At 43.9% G+C, this 15704-nt stretch overlaps 1 protein-coding gene across 2 annotated transcripts in view; it reads right to left on the bottom strand.

Annotated features, from left to right (window-relative positions):
* Nucleotides 1-15704, bottom strand: part of RASSF2 (Ras association domain family member 2) — a 198517-nt gene that overhangs the window by 103149 nt on the left and 79664 nt on the right. For both annotated transcript variants that reach the window (XM_085636373.1, XM_085636374.1), the window contains exon 2: nt 940-1161. The gene's annotated coding sequence lies outside the window, so the exon portion shown is untranslated. The remainder of the gene's footprint in view (nt 1-939; nt 1162-15704) is intronic.

The raw sequence follows: 15704 nt of genomic DNA, 5'->3' as shown, positions 1-15704 counted from the left end.
CTACCCTGCTAACAAATGTTAACGGTTTTCCACACCATTTATCCTACCAGGGCTGGCTTTAGGCCGGTGTAGCCCAATGGGCACTGACCTGGAGGGGGGTCATTGTCCAGGAGGGGGGGGTAGAGGGGGGAGGAGGGCTGTGATTAACAATAACTTACGATTTAAGAGCTCCTTATGCAGAGTTCCTTCAGCCTCCAGCTTGCAAGGTAGGAAATAAAATGTGAAGAGAACTCTTGTGATTAATGTCCCTGCTAGAGCGTGAGATCAGAGTTTTGTCTAGTGACAGTTGTGACGCTCCATAAAGTAGCGCAGAGGGTTAATATGCCTGCTGCAAAGAACAGATCTGTATTTTATGTTCATAGAGGAGTCCTTTTGTAAAGCCAGCCTTTACCAGCGCTCACAATGAATGAAATGTGTGTGAGAGAGGGGCTGTGGAGAGAGGAGGAGCACTTTGCCGGGTGGTGGTGACTGGTGAGGGAGTCCGAGGAAGAGTCATTTAGGGGGAGACCTTCGCCCTCTTTACATCGCCATGCACCTGACCTGAACTCAGCGGGGCTACTGAGACGCCTCTTCACCTTTCGTCTCAAGGGTCAGCTACTGACCCCATGAGGCCGGGCCACAGAGATGCTTTCATTCGGTCCCCCTCTGTCAGAGCTCATTCTAGCAAACCTGTCCTCCATGTCTCTTCCGCTGGGCCCCAGGGCGCGGCCTATGCACTGCAAGACGCCACCTAGCCATAAATAATCCCATCTAAATTTGGAACTGGTTTTACGAACTTTCATACTTTCCTATTGTGAACAGCTTTCAAAAAGGGCGGCACCCGTGGAAATTTAAGGGGAGAAACCCACCTGCTTTTTATTCAAAATAAACTCAGACATAAACAAAAAAATTCAGGGAGTTTGCCTGTCATTTCACAAATCGTATGACAAATGGACTTACCGCTCCCCGGGAGCCCAGTGGCAGCGGTTGATGGCTCTGTCACGCTGTCTTGTAGTGTGCCCTTCACTTCCTGTTTGTACTTCTCAAAGCTAAATCCGGAATCCGAAGCTGCGCTGGAGAGGAGGCCGCTTCCGAAAACCGTCGGCTTGCTTCCTCTTTCTGAGCGCTTCGAGGCCGCGCCGGATCTGTGCTCAGACGGTCCCCGTCATCATGCAACGTCAACTGCAAGGAAAGGAAGTTTGTTGTGTGACACAGAATCTGGTGACAGGCAACTCTTGCTTAGTCGTGACACACGATGACCTCGTCTCCAACTTTACCGACGTTAACTCAACAAAAGCCCTTTTTTAATGGTGTTACTTTCTGTGCCTTTCGTTTTTCCTGCACGCTTGAATCACATATTTAATTATCACACCACGGGAAAAAAAATGTTCAATTTTACTTGGCAGCTTCTTCCCCAATCATAGCTGACATTTATTTCCCACTGCTCTGACGTCACAGCTCGAGATCCCACAACGATCAATTATTTTTCCAGGTCCCGTTTCCTAACACAAAAGAAACATTAGGGACCTGGATAGAGTCTGGCGGAAGGTTTCTTCGTCACAAAGGTTACGAATATCCATCCGCCTTATTACAAGTGTCCTATGATTATAATGCTCTGTGGAAAAGGCAGAGGGGACATCTGTCATGTTTGTGAGGGAGTAGCCCGTCCATCAAACTCTAAATCAGGCCCAAGACCTTTAAAATGGTTTCATGATTTTGGGCTGCAAACAAAAAATGTGAACTAACAAAAACAGAAATGCTACATTTTCAAATATTCAAAATAAATATATTATGGTAGAAATATTGCAGTTTTTTTTATATACCAAAAAAGGAAAACAGTTTTGCATAAAATACCCATCTATAGGATCCATTCATAACATAGTTATGTGTAGTTGTTACCAAGAGGAATGCCTTTCACCTTGGGATCAAAAGACAGACAATTGATGGACGGAATGCAGAACAAATCAAACATTCACCCCCAGCCAAGAGATCTGGTTTAAATCCATTGTTCTTTAGCTCACTTCGCCACCCCAGTTTAGACCCAGCCATATGCAAATCATTCTTGGCCCTATTTCTAGTGGGAACAGTCCAGCCCGAACTGCCAAGCCAGGTAACTCCCTGGACCAGAAACAAGCATCCTGGGATCGGTTTTGGGGTATCACCCCTTATTTCTTTTCATAGGGCTTGTGATTTAAACCATGCATATTGTGATTGTACTCCTGGAGGTGCTGATCCAGGACAAAGAATGTCAGTAAAGTCAAGCGTCCTGACTTTACTGGCATTCTTTGTCCTGGAGCAGCACATGGCTGGCGCAATGTCAGGAAGTCACAGAACTTTTTACAAAGCCGTCATAAAATAACTTTGTTTAGGGGTTGAGGAAGATGCTCATACTCCATGATTGACACACACAGGAGCAATCAGTCCTGATTGATAACATTAGGATAAGCAGGACATTAATAGAGCTAAACAGGAATATGTGGCCTTGTCCTTCTTTGATCCTGAGGAGGCCTAGATTCAGTATAGCCGAAACACGTCTGTCTTTATTATTTGGAGGAGTCTATGTGAATAAAATGGACTTTGGCTGATTCACTTTCAATGAAAGGAGCATGGTTATTAATGAAGGGTGCTTCGTCCTACTGCGTGATATTTTGGACTACCTCCATGTGAATTATTAACTAAATAGGCAGATAAATACCCATATCCTTAAAGACGTACAACGAGGCATAATGAATAACACGGGCTGAGGAAACTCGCAATATGCTTGGTGGGGCCGCAACGGCCCCTCCAAGCAGACTATGTTCTCAAAACTGCGGCACCGTGGTCCCAGGGTGGTCCGACCTCCCTGGTCCTAATATGGCAGTCGGAAGACTGCTATCTCTACGCACCCACGGGTCTGACTTGTAATAAGTCCCCAAGTGTGTTGCATGCCTAGATCCTAGAAACATTAAGCTTTTAAATGAAATTCTAATGTGTGTGTGAGACCGCCATATGATTATAAACCTTATTTTCAAAGCTATTTGTGCAAACAAAGTAGAGAAGTTTCTATTCCCTATTGTGCACACCAGATTTCTGTATTTCAGAGCTAAACATTTTCTGAAAGTTGCAGTACAAAATTACAAGGTCATCCTGCCTTGCACAGATTGCTTTTTGGAAGGAAATAAGAAAAGAAACATTTGCTTAGCATTCTGTGTGCCTCTACAACATTTGCCTGCTGTCCGGAGCCATTGTCTACTGTTACAGAGTGATGATATGAGAGGCTGCACCAAAAACAGCTTCTCATGTTTCCATAAATAATCATTGGAGGGACAACTATAAAGAGTGGTGAAGATCTGGAATTAGCAGCACGCACAGGCTACGATTGCCGACAAGGGGTATGCCAGAGAGGCGGCATCCGACTGATGGCCGGCAGCTCTAAGGTATGCGCAGATGGATACATGACTTGGCATATTGACCTATTTATACCAGTGAGATTACTAACTGCTCCGATAAGCCAATCATGGAGCTAATAAAATATATATATATTCACTGAAAAAACCATAGGTTTCACACATGTTATAGTTAGCGGAAATTTTACTGATAAAAAACCAATGAAATTCCCCCGTTATAGTTAGTGCAGGCAACTATAACTCACGCGACCGCAATCCTCTGCTGATGCTAATACTGTATTTAGTCACTTATTTGCCCATGTCTTCTTCCATACATTTTTAGCTATACATATATTACAAATATTTTTTTTTCATAAAGACACATATGTCATCAGCAGAAGATTGCGGTCGCGTGAGTTATAGTTGCCTGCACTAACTATAACGGGGGAATTTCATTGGTTTTTTATCAGTAAAATTTCCGCTAACTATAACATGTGTGAAACCTATGGTTTTTTCAGTGAATTTGCAAGGTTTTTTAAATGCTAATTCCTAACTATAACGTGTGTGAAACCTATGGTTTTTTCAGTGAATTTTTACGGTTTTTTAAATGCTAAGTTACTTTACGCCATTCGTGGCGTGCGCGCCCACTTAACGCAGTTCGTTCCGTGCGCGCACGGTGCGCTTCGCGCACCGTGCGCGCACAGTAAGCACGCGGTGCGCTTCGCGCACCGCGCACCCACTTTACGCAGTTAGTGCCCGCGTGCCAACGTTACGCTAGATGGGCCATGTACGCACGATGCGCTTCGCGCACCGTGCGCACATGGAGGACATATGATGCACTTCGTTTTGAAAGGTAATATTTTAATTTTTCGTATATGTTATAAGCCATGCACAAATGGTGCCCTTCGGGCACCATTTGCACACGGGGTGGAGAGAGTGTGGATAATTTTTTTTTTTTTATTATTTTTTTTTTAAATATTTTAGTTTAACTCAATCTTTAATAAGCCATGCACAATTGGTGCCCTTTCGGGCACCAATTGCACACGGGGTGGGGAGAGTGTGGATAATTATTTTTTTTTTATAATTTTTTACCGTACGCGTACGGTAAGCGTAATCGGCGAAATTAGCGAAAAAATAAAAATTCCGTTTTTGGCCTTGGGGGATCTTTGGGGACTCCCTCAACATTGCTATGTGTGTGGGAGCTGTCTAAACAGCCCCTTTACATGTTTTTGGGCTTAATATTTTAAACATCACTCTCAGTGCGAGAGAGAAAATGGCGGCCGCCGCTTCCTGGTTTCGGTCGATTCGAATGTTTACTAAGATCTAAGAGCCAATCAGAATCGCGCTCGCGCACGCCACCGTACGCGTACGGTAAGCGTACCGTAAGCGCACCGTAATCTGGCTCAGATATATATATTGATTTAAAGGCTATTTTCTCAGAATCTACTGAACAGATTTACACCAAACCTACAAAAGGCACTTCCTTGACCTGAGGACTACCTCTCTGCCAAATTTCTAGTAATTCTGTTCAGCCGTTCGGGCTGTAGCCCTGTCTAAAGGTCCTATGGAAAAATGCATGGGAAAAACGCGTTTTGGGACCCCCCTTTTATCTCAGCCCCCGCTTGACGAATCCCCCCGAGACTTTCAGGGAAGGAGCGGAGCGTAGCGCCCCACCTATTTTGAAAAATTCGCGAGGATTCGTCAACCGGCGCCAAAGTTATTCAAAATAGAATGTTGCGGATTTCCTATGGAAACGTGGTCCTAACTATAACTACCTACTGGCGACCGCCAGTAGGTAATATATACACACACACACATATATTCACAGGTGTTAGGGAGGAACTAGACTAATCTAATATAGGAAGCAGGAATGTATGATGTTAAAAGCATTAGGCATCTTTAATGTATCTTTAGGTTTTTATTAAGACTCCTGAGATAATTATAGGCACCATCATTCTGATACACAAAACATAGGAGTTGATTTTTCATAACATAGTTTGTGTTGTGAAATACTAACTACTGTGTGTGGGTCCACATGTATACACACACACACACACACACACACACGTATATGTGTATATAAGTTCTCTCTGTAGATAAGAGTTGCTCTGACAGGGTTGTCTGACTCCTAGGACTCTTTGCTCTTAAATAAGCTCAACTCGTCACTCGTCACAGATAAGAGTGAAGGACACCAGCCCATTCTCCGTTTCTCCATGGGAGTGCGACACGCACTGGGCTAGGGAGTGCTTCCAGGAAATGTAGACGTTCACGGCAATGGTAATCCAACAAGAGGGAGGAAAATAATCAATTCCACGAGCTCCACCGACTGCTGCGGCATGACCAGCTCTATAGTCGCAGCATATTCAACGGCAGAGAGGTTGATGTCTGGTGATTTGTTGCCGCAGATAGGCCAGAAAAGGTGTAACAGAGTCTTTCGCATGTCAGGAGATTGACTTTTCCAACTCTATCACTCTGACACCAGCACCAACCTGTTAAGATACTGGGACAGGAATGTCCCCTGCATGGGATGCAGCCATGTTCCCCTACCCGAGTGCCTAACTGCATGTATATCGGGTATTGTGACTTTTCTTTTTGCCCTGGTGTCATGCTAGTTAAGTGTGTGCGCAGTATCCCCGCCTGGGCCTGTCCCAGACTAAGTAAGGTCATTGCCCTTGCCTGTGACCTTGAGGGACACACCAAGCATGCCTCTATTATGGGTAGTGGATTAATGTCCTGTCCTGAGTATAGCACCGTAAGCGGTGAGGGTAGCATACCTTGTTTTCTGAAGAATCAAACGTTGGAAGTATATTGCATGCACTCCCACAGTTAGAGGGATATACATCAGACACTGAAGTAAGGAGGATAAAGGCAGGGATACCTTTAGAAATTCCATGTGGCCTTTTGTTACCAAAGAGCTGCTTAGTAGTCGTCTTTGCCACATCCTTTTGGTGGATAGTAAGGTTAAAGGGAGGGACTGCAGTCTGTGTTGTGAGTGGTAAGGAAGGTTCTAGGTGTGGGTTGCCTTTTTGTCTGTCCTTAATTATGTCCTCAGTTGGGCTAATGACAGACGGGTGCAAAAACCTAGGTGCTCCAGGTTGGAGACAGACCTATTGCTAAGCTAGCTACTGTGAGAAGCATCATTCTGCACAAATGCTGTATGTGGAGAGCTGCCCGGGGAGAACATTCGAAAGAAGGCCCACTACAAACAGTTTCTACAATTTGAGACAGTACCTCTACATTCCCTATCAAGTTGTGCACAAATGTGGGACCCAAACTGCGCCACTTTGTTCCAGTTGCAAGTCATTTATGAACAGAGAAGGAAGTGCTCTGTAGAGTGCACAAAGGATCGCTGTGCAATATGAAAATGAAATGCCAGCATTTATAAAGCGCACAGCTACCTCTGTCCGGAGAGGTGTCCTGGCGCTGGGGGCCCTCGGGAAGATTAAGCGAGCTATTGCCCAGAGTCACATGGTGCTGGGCTAACCTGCGGCCAGCGCCGGAGTACGAACCATGAACCCCATGGTCCGGAGTCAGGCACCCTGGCCGCTGCGCCACACCTCTTCCACAATCAGGGCTGGTGTCCCCATGACACTCAGTCTCCCAGGGATGAGGGGATATCACCTGAAGGCTGCGCTTTCTATGGGAAGAGCTATAGATCTGCCCTGATGAACCTAGAAGACTGTCGAGAGAGATAAGGAGTCTGCCTATCGCAGCAGGAGGAGAGAGGCCCAATGTGTCCTCACTGTGGCTGTGGGACAGGAACAGGTTAGGGAGGACATTGTGCCCTGTGCCGCCTCCTCCAGTCTCTCATCCTGGTTCCCTGCAGTAACTGCAAACCCATGATCACCTCAAGGCCAGTCGTGACTCAAACTACAAAGTTGCAGCTGGCCTGGATGAAAGCTGCAACTGTGTGATTGCCATAGACCCAGTCAGGGGCTGCACCTACCTCCAGTCCAATCAGAACTTCAACTGCCGTGACAACCTTTGGGCAAACCCAGGCTGCATCTGTCCTCGGTCCAGGCAGGGCCACATCACCGTTCTGCTGCGACCTCTGCCGATGTCATAGAAAGTAGGAATAAGAGACAAGAGTTTGCATTTGACTGTGTGCCAGCATGTTGCACCAGGGTTTGATTTATGCTGTCTCCTGATCAGGGACAGTTATGTGTGTGACTATAGGGGGTTGTGTAGTATTTAGTACATCTGTGTAAAAGTCTTTATGTCTTGTAAAGACAAGCTTTGGGCTGGACGTTGACATTATAGTGTGTGTTGGTTGATTGTTGAGTGCGGAGCTCGAGCACCCCCACAGTATCTTCCTGAGGTACCGGTCACTGCATGCACTTGATACCCTGAGTATCATAGTGCAAGGGGTATTTGGCCCAGTTGCGGAACAATAATAGGACGGGACCCTGGATATCTGTGGCGGACACCCTTAACACCTGCTGTTGAGGCCCTGTAGCCCCTGCCTGTCCTGTGACCCCCAGAGCGGGATGTGACAAGACAGCTTTCATTTTTACCCTACAGGCCCATTCATTGTTAGGCAAATCTCTGCAAGATGATCTACACCAAAAAAAAAAAAAAGCACTGGCAAAGCCAATAAGTCACCCTCAAACTGAAAGTGTGTCTTTAGTCACTGGTACGTTCAGGCAATCAATAAGTCATCTTACCTGCACAGTATCACTCATTAATACATTTATTCATGAACTGACTCATTCTTGCATGCACCCATATACCTATCTACAACTAAATACACCCTCAGGCGTAACCAGTGCATGGAAGACATATCAAAAGAAAAGAAAAATGGAAAAAGATAACATAACATGCGGTTGCCCAAATGTCCAGGGTGTATGGTTGCAATTAAAAAAAAAAGAGGCCATCTTGCATAGGTTTTGAACTTAGTATACTGTTGTTTTAAAGTTCCAAAGAGGCCTCCAACTTTACAAGCAATGTGTACCCCATGGTGGAGTGGTAAAGCGATTATATCCAATGCACAATACCATTCAAAGATGACTGCTCCTTAAACATGTGCAGGGCAGGCATTTTTACAATAGTATTGTGCATAGTGTACTACTGCTATCCCAATTCAACATAGCTGATTAAATGCTTCTAAATGTAGCAATCACATTGGAATAGTAAAACAATGATTCACCATGGATAAGGTAATTCCAAGATCGGCACTCGTTTTACAAGGAGGGGCCGCAAAGTCTGTGGCACACTCCAGATGAAATGAGTGGCAAGCTAGTGGCCCAGTAGCATTCTCTAAGGAGCTGTGGGATGCTAAAGAAGTACATTTACAAAAATTGGAAATAAAGAAGTTAAAACCAACCAAAAAGAGAAAAAGGACACCTAAAGGACTTGCACTTCCCAACCATGAGAGTAAAGCACACTCATTTTCAGGCAGATAAGCACATGTGATCAGGCAACATGCCATCACTCACAGGGCAATAGAGCCAGTGTCTGAAGCGAGCTAGTGACCAGTGCTGTATGCGATCACAAGTAGAAGCAGAATGTGAATGGCACTTAAAATGGTCAAATAGGACTGATATCAAAAACGTCTGTGTGTACATGTGTATGTATTTTGTGCATGGCTTATCAATTTTCAGGGTTGCACATTTTCTACCTGAAAGCTACATCGAAGGTATAACCAACACCTCAGACCATTCCTACTAAGATAAGTTGTGAGCTTCCATGCAACAAAATACCTGTCAATAGTTTTTAAAGAGCCACCCTTACAGGCCTATTGTCTTTACACATGCTTATCATAAGACATAAGCCCTTTGTCATAACGTTGCATAGTGCACACATCAGACATTTATCTTCTGAGATAACTTTCCCTAATTAACTAATCAGGCCTACATGCTGTAAAATTGGCTTCCTAACATAACCAATTAAGGCCTGCTATTTTAAGCATAAGCGTGTCCATAAAGCAAACATCAGGCATACAGTCGTAACATTTTACAACATTGTACATTATACATAAATGTGGCAACACAACACACCGCTCCTCTACAGGAACCTAACAAGGGTTCTAACAGTGCAAGTTTTCCTCATCCAGGGTTTGTCAGGTTTAGTGACTAGCCCCAAAACCCTTTCCTACCACTGTATTCTCTGAGAGCCAATGTAAGAACACACCTGCTAACGGCCTTTAACCGAGCATAGTAAGAATCCACCCTTGAAGGCCTATTGGCTTTAACGCATGATTTTCAAAGAAAGTAAATAAGGCCTGCTGCTTTGTCGTAACTTTCCATAATCAACTGACCAGACTTGTGGCATTTGACATAACGTTCACCAATTAACCTATTAAGCCTATAACCTTCACCAGTGTCTTATCACCATCACCAGCTCAGACCCACTATATACATCAAGAGCTCCCCCAAAGGCCTGCGTAATATGTAGAGTCATAAAACTGAAAATATACATAAAATTACAGTTGGCAAAAGAATATCTAATAAGGATTATCACAGTACGGATCTTGTAACCCAAGGGATTGTCAAAGGAGATCAACAAACTCAAAGCCTTGCCTACTGCAGTAATCCTGGAGATTCCATGTAACAAAATACCTGTTTACAGGCTTTAACACGGTGCAATAATCCACTCTTAAATACCTATTATCTTTAGCATATGCTTTTCACAATAGACATGTCAGGCCCTCAGTCTTTGTTGTAACTTTTCACAGTAAACAGATGAGGCCTATAACATTGATCATTGGCTTGTCACCATAACCAACTCAGTCTCCCACAAGGCAAAAGTCGAAATATATGCACTCTTTGAGCAGAAGCATACAGCTTCTGTCCAATCTACGGCTGATATTAAGGTGAGCAACGTGTGGGTGGAGCCAAAGCTCCTTTCTCAGTATTGCTTAATAAAGCTCTTTTTCTGATGATAACCTAAGGCACTGTGATAGCTAGGTCATCAAGCCAGACTAAAGTGCAAAAACACGTGTTGCAAGTTCAGAATCAGTACTTGTCTCAACACGAAAAATAAGACCCTCGGAAACCCATCTTGAAATCACTCCACCACATCCCTGTGGAGCCGAGGATAAAGTTAAGAAATGATTTGTACCAAGCTAACAACTTCTGGGACTAGTGTCCATGCTCACTGCTAAAGCTACCCCTTTTCCAAGAAATACTCAAGTTGTGGCTTAGCTGGTTTGTACCCAAGAGACATGGAGGTACAGAGCCAAGTTGCACAGCCTCCCACACCACCGCCTATAAACTAATTCTGGAACGCCTTAGCCCCTCCCCAAGAGTTCAACCAAAACACCTACACTTTATGAAATATTTAAAAACTTCTCTTTGACAAACCTTCTACCTCCATTCAAGGACAATGAAATTAGCTCAAGTTTCAGAGCCTCTGGAAGTATGAGGCAGTGGAACACCATGTATAAGAAAGGACAATTTGTGGCAGCATTATCAATTCTTTTAACATTTAAAAAAATATATATATTAAAGAGGGTTCGCACTACTATTACAAAACATAGAAATAAAAAAATATACACATTCAGCAGATCCTATTGAAAAAGTAATTTAGCAACAAATAATTGTCTTCCATGGAAGCGTCAGAATATCACTAGACCAGCATGTCCTTTCTACCTCCGACAGCAAAACAGTAAACATACTTTATAAAACAGATACAAAATTGCACTCCGCAGAAAACAAATTACATATACACGCATGCGTGCTAGGATATAAGATGTGCCCCAGTTATTCATCACAGGCAAGCTAAGTTCTTAAACTTTTTTCAGGGGATGTGCTACCTTTACATATCCACCTCAAATTACTTTCATATTTCACTATACTAATTCACCACTAATCCTTTATGGGTTCCGGAGTAGCATGCTACTCACCGAAAAAGCGCTTCAACGCCTCGTCAGGGGTAGTAAGCGCTATATAAATGCAAATACAAAACAATACAATACTTTATGTTCATACTTAAGAGCCTTAGCAAGTCTTTCCGGTAAGGAACAGCCCCTGCTGAACAGCCAAGCTCATTGAGCGTGCATTATTCATGCGTCTCACCTGGAGGTGTTTTAGGTTTCAAGACATCACACCCTGAAAAGATATGCAACCTGTTTAGGATTCTTTGAAAGACTCAGTTCACTCCTGAAATAACCGCATTTTTTAAGGCAATGTCTGTGATATAAACATCAATGCGTTTGAAAAGCGAAATAAAACTTGTTCATTACACAGATCAAATCATTGCTCACAACTTGTACGAATTACATAAGCGTTTTTGGATTCTGTTTAATTCAGCACACAACACCCATTCTCTGTGATCGCCAACTGGGGATGTTTACACTAGTTATGCAAACTGTCATCTTTTTAAAATTCTGAAAACAGAGAGCACCAGTTCATGCGCCCAGTTAACTGTTGCAAAGTGTAAGGTGTGGCCTTCCACGCCGTTTGCCCCGATTTTAATAACTGTTGATCCGTTTGAACTCCAGACTTTTTAAAGCAGAAAATATCTACCACATGCCTGATTATATTGTGGCATATGTGCACAGAAAAAAACACGGCACTGCACTTATCCATCAGATCTGAAGGAGCGAAGTGCCACAAAAGTGTCAGTCCACAAGTTGGTGTCTGCCCCTCCTTCAACAGCACTTCCAATCAGACTGCAGGGGTCAGGAAAGCCGGCGGCCTGAACATGTCGTGTGGACCCCCAGACCACCTGCGGTCACAGCCGTGGATTTCCGTGGGTTGGAGAGGGCGCAGAGGAACATGCAACAGGGGCACTGCCTGGGTACCATCTTCAAAGCTGCCTACTGCTTCCTACTTTGGATGACGACAGATCTACCCTGACATGGGGGTGAAAGAAAAGGTGGAATACAGGAGACACTGAGGAGGCCGGGATCCCATCTGTAAGACTAGATGATCTCACAACTCTTAAGTGACAGTTATGGTCTTTTCTTCCTGGCAGTGAGTCATGGTACTATTGGTATGCGCTCATCCTTCCGGTTTCTTATTGGATTATTGATTTCGGTTGGTTAGCTGTTTTCAATGCCTTGTTGTCCCTCTGGGCCTATACAGCTACAATATGATATATATTTATTCCAACTAACCCCAGAGATCATCGAAGGATGAAATCCCACCAGGAACTACAGCGATTCCTCTTCTGAGTGCAACAGGGCAGTAGATTGATAGACAAGAGACTTTACACCAGTGCTTGTTAAACAATCGTTCAAGAGAAAGAAATGTTGTCAACGTGTCATGCGCACTTTTCACACAACAGGAACACCCACTTAAATTGTTTTGTTGATGACATATGAAATTGCTTCAACAATTATATATATATATATTTCTTAAACTTGTGAGTTTCTCGTAACGTTTTTACATTTTTATATATGAGGAAGGATTGGATCACTGCCTATGAATTATGAAAATAATGGCTAACAAACTCCGATGTGTTGTCCTGTTTGGAGCCCAGGTTCAGAGGAACACAGGATTACCCCAATGAGAATTACTTATGCCCTTAAAAATAACATTTACATTCTACGTGCTTTTGACAAATAAAATAGGTTAAAAAAAAAAAAACATTTACAAAGAAAAACGCCCTGAAAGGCAACGCGCGAAAGAGCCACATGGGTCCCATTTTAGGCCACCCCGTTTGCCGTCTTTAGAAAGGCGTATGACAAGAGAGTGTTTTGCATTACATTGTAAATCTAGGCTCCCTGTTTCGTGGCAGCAGCGAGTCAGACATCACACACATGTGCAAATCTGTGTTCATGCCATGTGTTTCCCCACAAATCCGGTAGCATATCAGGCAGGGCTCAGCGCCTTCCATCCTTCCGCATTCTGAACATACCCTCAGACCTCCTGCCCTCAATGGCTGTGGGTGCAAGAGTTTCACCATAGCAATCTGGGGTTAGGACTTGAAACACAGGAATCTTTGTCAAGGTGGCTGGCTCTAGGGTAGTCGAGTGGTAGGGCCAGCCCTTCACCCCCGTAGGGAAGACTAGTGTACATTGGGGGAGGAGACAAAGGACCTCATTTCCACAACATGGAAGTCAAAATAAGTCCAGTAGCTTTCGGCCTCATAGGCTAGTTCCATCCCAGTAAAGAGGAATTAAGGGGCCGCAAACTCCAATAAACCGTAAAAGAAAAATAACTACGTTGAACTCATGCTCTGTCGTGTGCTCAAAGGCCAGACTAATGAGACAAGAAACAGAAACGGCATATTAGGCCCCCAATGACATGTTTCTTCATAATAGTATGAATGTACTTTGTTTTGTAAAAGCCGTGACTCAGCTCACCCTTTTCACTGTTTGTAGCCTGCTAAATGGAGAGTGAAAACGCGCCGGCAGTACTGTGATCAGAAGGTGTGCTGACGTTGCATCAGAAAATACTTTCTGTGTAACAGAGATGGAAAGGTTAAGCCTATATATAATGCGACGTGTATCAAAAAGTCAAAATACAGTGATCCCCATGCTCCAGTCACACCTGTCCTTATCATGGCTTATTAGGGCCATTAGTAAATAGCCAGTCATTAAACTCTTCCCCAGTTACTGTGTAGGTTTAATCAGCCAATTATTGATTAAATAACTATACTTCGCCAGAGGTATTGTGCCCATTGTATCAGGCAATTATTGGGGCAGTAATTATTTCCCCATTCAAATTATGGCACATACCATTTCTGGCAATTAGTGAGCCAGTAAGGGCGTGATTACCAGACAGTTATTTTGAAAATAATTATGTCCTCCGCAGGCAGCTGGTGTGCCAGATTATGCAATAACCCATGTGACTATCAGACACTGAGTGCCAGAAAACAGTTCCTCAAAAGATGTGGTTTGTGCCAGTACCCACGCACCCATCAGGTGGTCGGAGGCCAAGTAATCACATCGCCCCTTTAGTGTGCCACTGACCAGCCTCAATCAGTTTCAACCAGACCCCTGGTCATCCAATCAATCAATCAGGGGCTTATAAAGCGCGGCTACTCACCCGTGAGGGTCTCAAGGCGCTGGTATTCAAGTCACTTCAGACAACATAACAATTCATTATTTGACCACAGTCACTATATGCATCAATTGATTGAAAAACATTGGGACAGAGGCCTAGCTTTCATTGGTGCAGCAGGTGGAGTGCATCGGGTCCCAAAGGCCTGAGGGGCCCACGGAACCCTAGTTATGGCTGTATTTTATCATTCAAATAGTAGCCTGGGGCTCCATTTCCTTTCTTTACTAGGGTCCGCGACACCCTGGCTACACTACCACTTAGGGTTGGAGCATGAGTGCCCGGTAATGGATCGATAGTTATTGCATCTGATATATGATGATACCCTGGGGATCGGTATTTATCAGATGCAGTGAATTACTCCAATTACATGATATAACATGCAGATTTTGGTGCTTACCAATATTTACTGGGTATTGACCTGCTGATATTTACCAGGGGAAAATTGTGAAATTGTGAAATTGGAGGTGCTACGTTTGCATCGTAAACTACTAATTGGGAACTATGTAGTGACATGAGTTATGGCATATATCGTAATTAACCAAGACAATCGTAATCAGGCCATAATAAATGTATTGAGAGGACTAGGCCAATATTTAGGAATGAAGAGTAGAGATCTGTAGGCAATGTGTGCCCCTCAAATATAATTGATATACAAGTGGTCTCCTAGGCAGACGACAGCCAACTGCAGCTGACCTAGAACAACAATGAGCCTGAGGATAAAAAGACATTTGCAGCCATTTGGCAACAGTTTTGCGATGGCTCAAAACTAATTCTGTACAATACAACCCAGGAAAAACTGAGATCCTGCTATTCGGTGCTGACCCTCTTCCTGTATGGTTAGGGGCATGGCTAGTCATTTGTACCACTCCCACTGATTAGTTGGCCAGAAATCTAGGGGTTCTCTTTGACACTCACCTATGACTCCAATCCCAGATTGCAGCTGTGGATAAACCCACATGCTGGATTTTAGGGATGCTGAGGAAATTCCTTAAACTCCTGCCATGGGAGGCCCAAAAAACTGTGGTACAGGGATTGGTTTTGTCGGGACTGGACTATGCTAATGTCCTATACTTAGAACTTTCTGAGTATCTTATTCATAGACTGCAAAAAATTTTGAACATGGCAGTCCTCCTTCAATTCAGTCTTCTTAAGCATGCCTCGATCACCCAGTAACATAACTCGCTACAGTGGCTACCAATAAAGAAAAGGATCATCTTTAAGGCTCGGACCATAGCACACTCTGCTTTCTATAAAACTGGTCCCTCATACCTGCATGAAAGACTAACCTTGTATTGCACCCAAAGATCCCTGAACTCTCAATCGGCCCATCTTCTGTCCATCCCCTTCATCAAAAAGAAGAAGTGTGGTGGCTCACCCTGCTCGGTGTGAGCTGCCAAATACTAGAATGACC

This window comes from Triturus cristatus, chromosome 11 (assembly GCF_964204655.1).
Source record: "Triturus cristatus chromosome 11, aTriCri1.1, whole genome shotgun sequence".
NCBI classification, from domain to species: domain Eukaryota; kingdom Metazoa; phylum Chordata; class Amphibia; order Caudata; family Salamandridae; genus Triturus; species Triturus cristatus.
The sequence above is the reverse complement of the archived record's forward strand: the minus strand, read 5'-3'. Positions and strand labels throughout refer to the sequence as shown.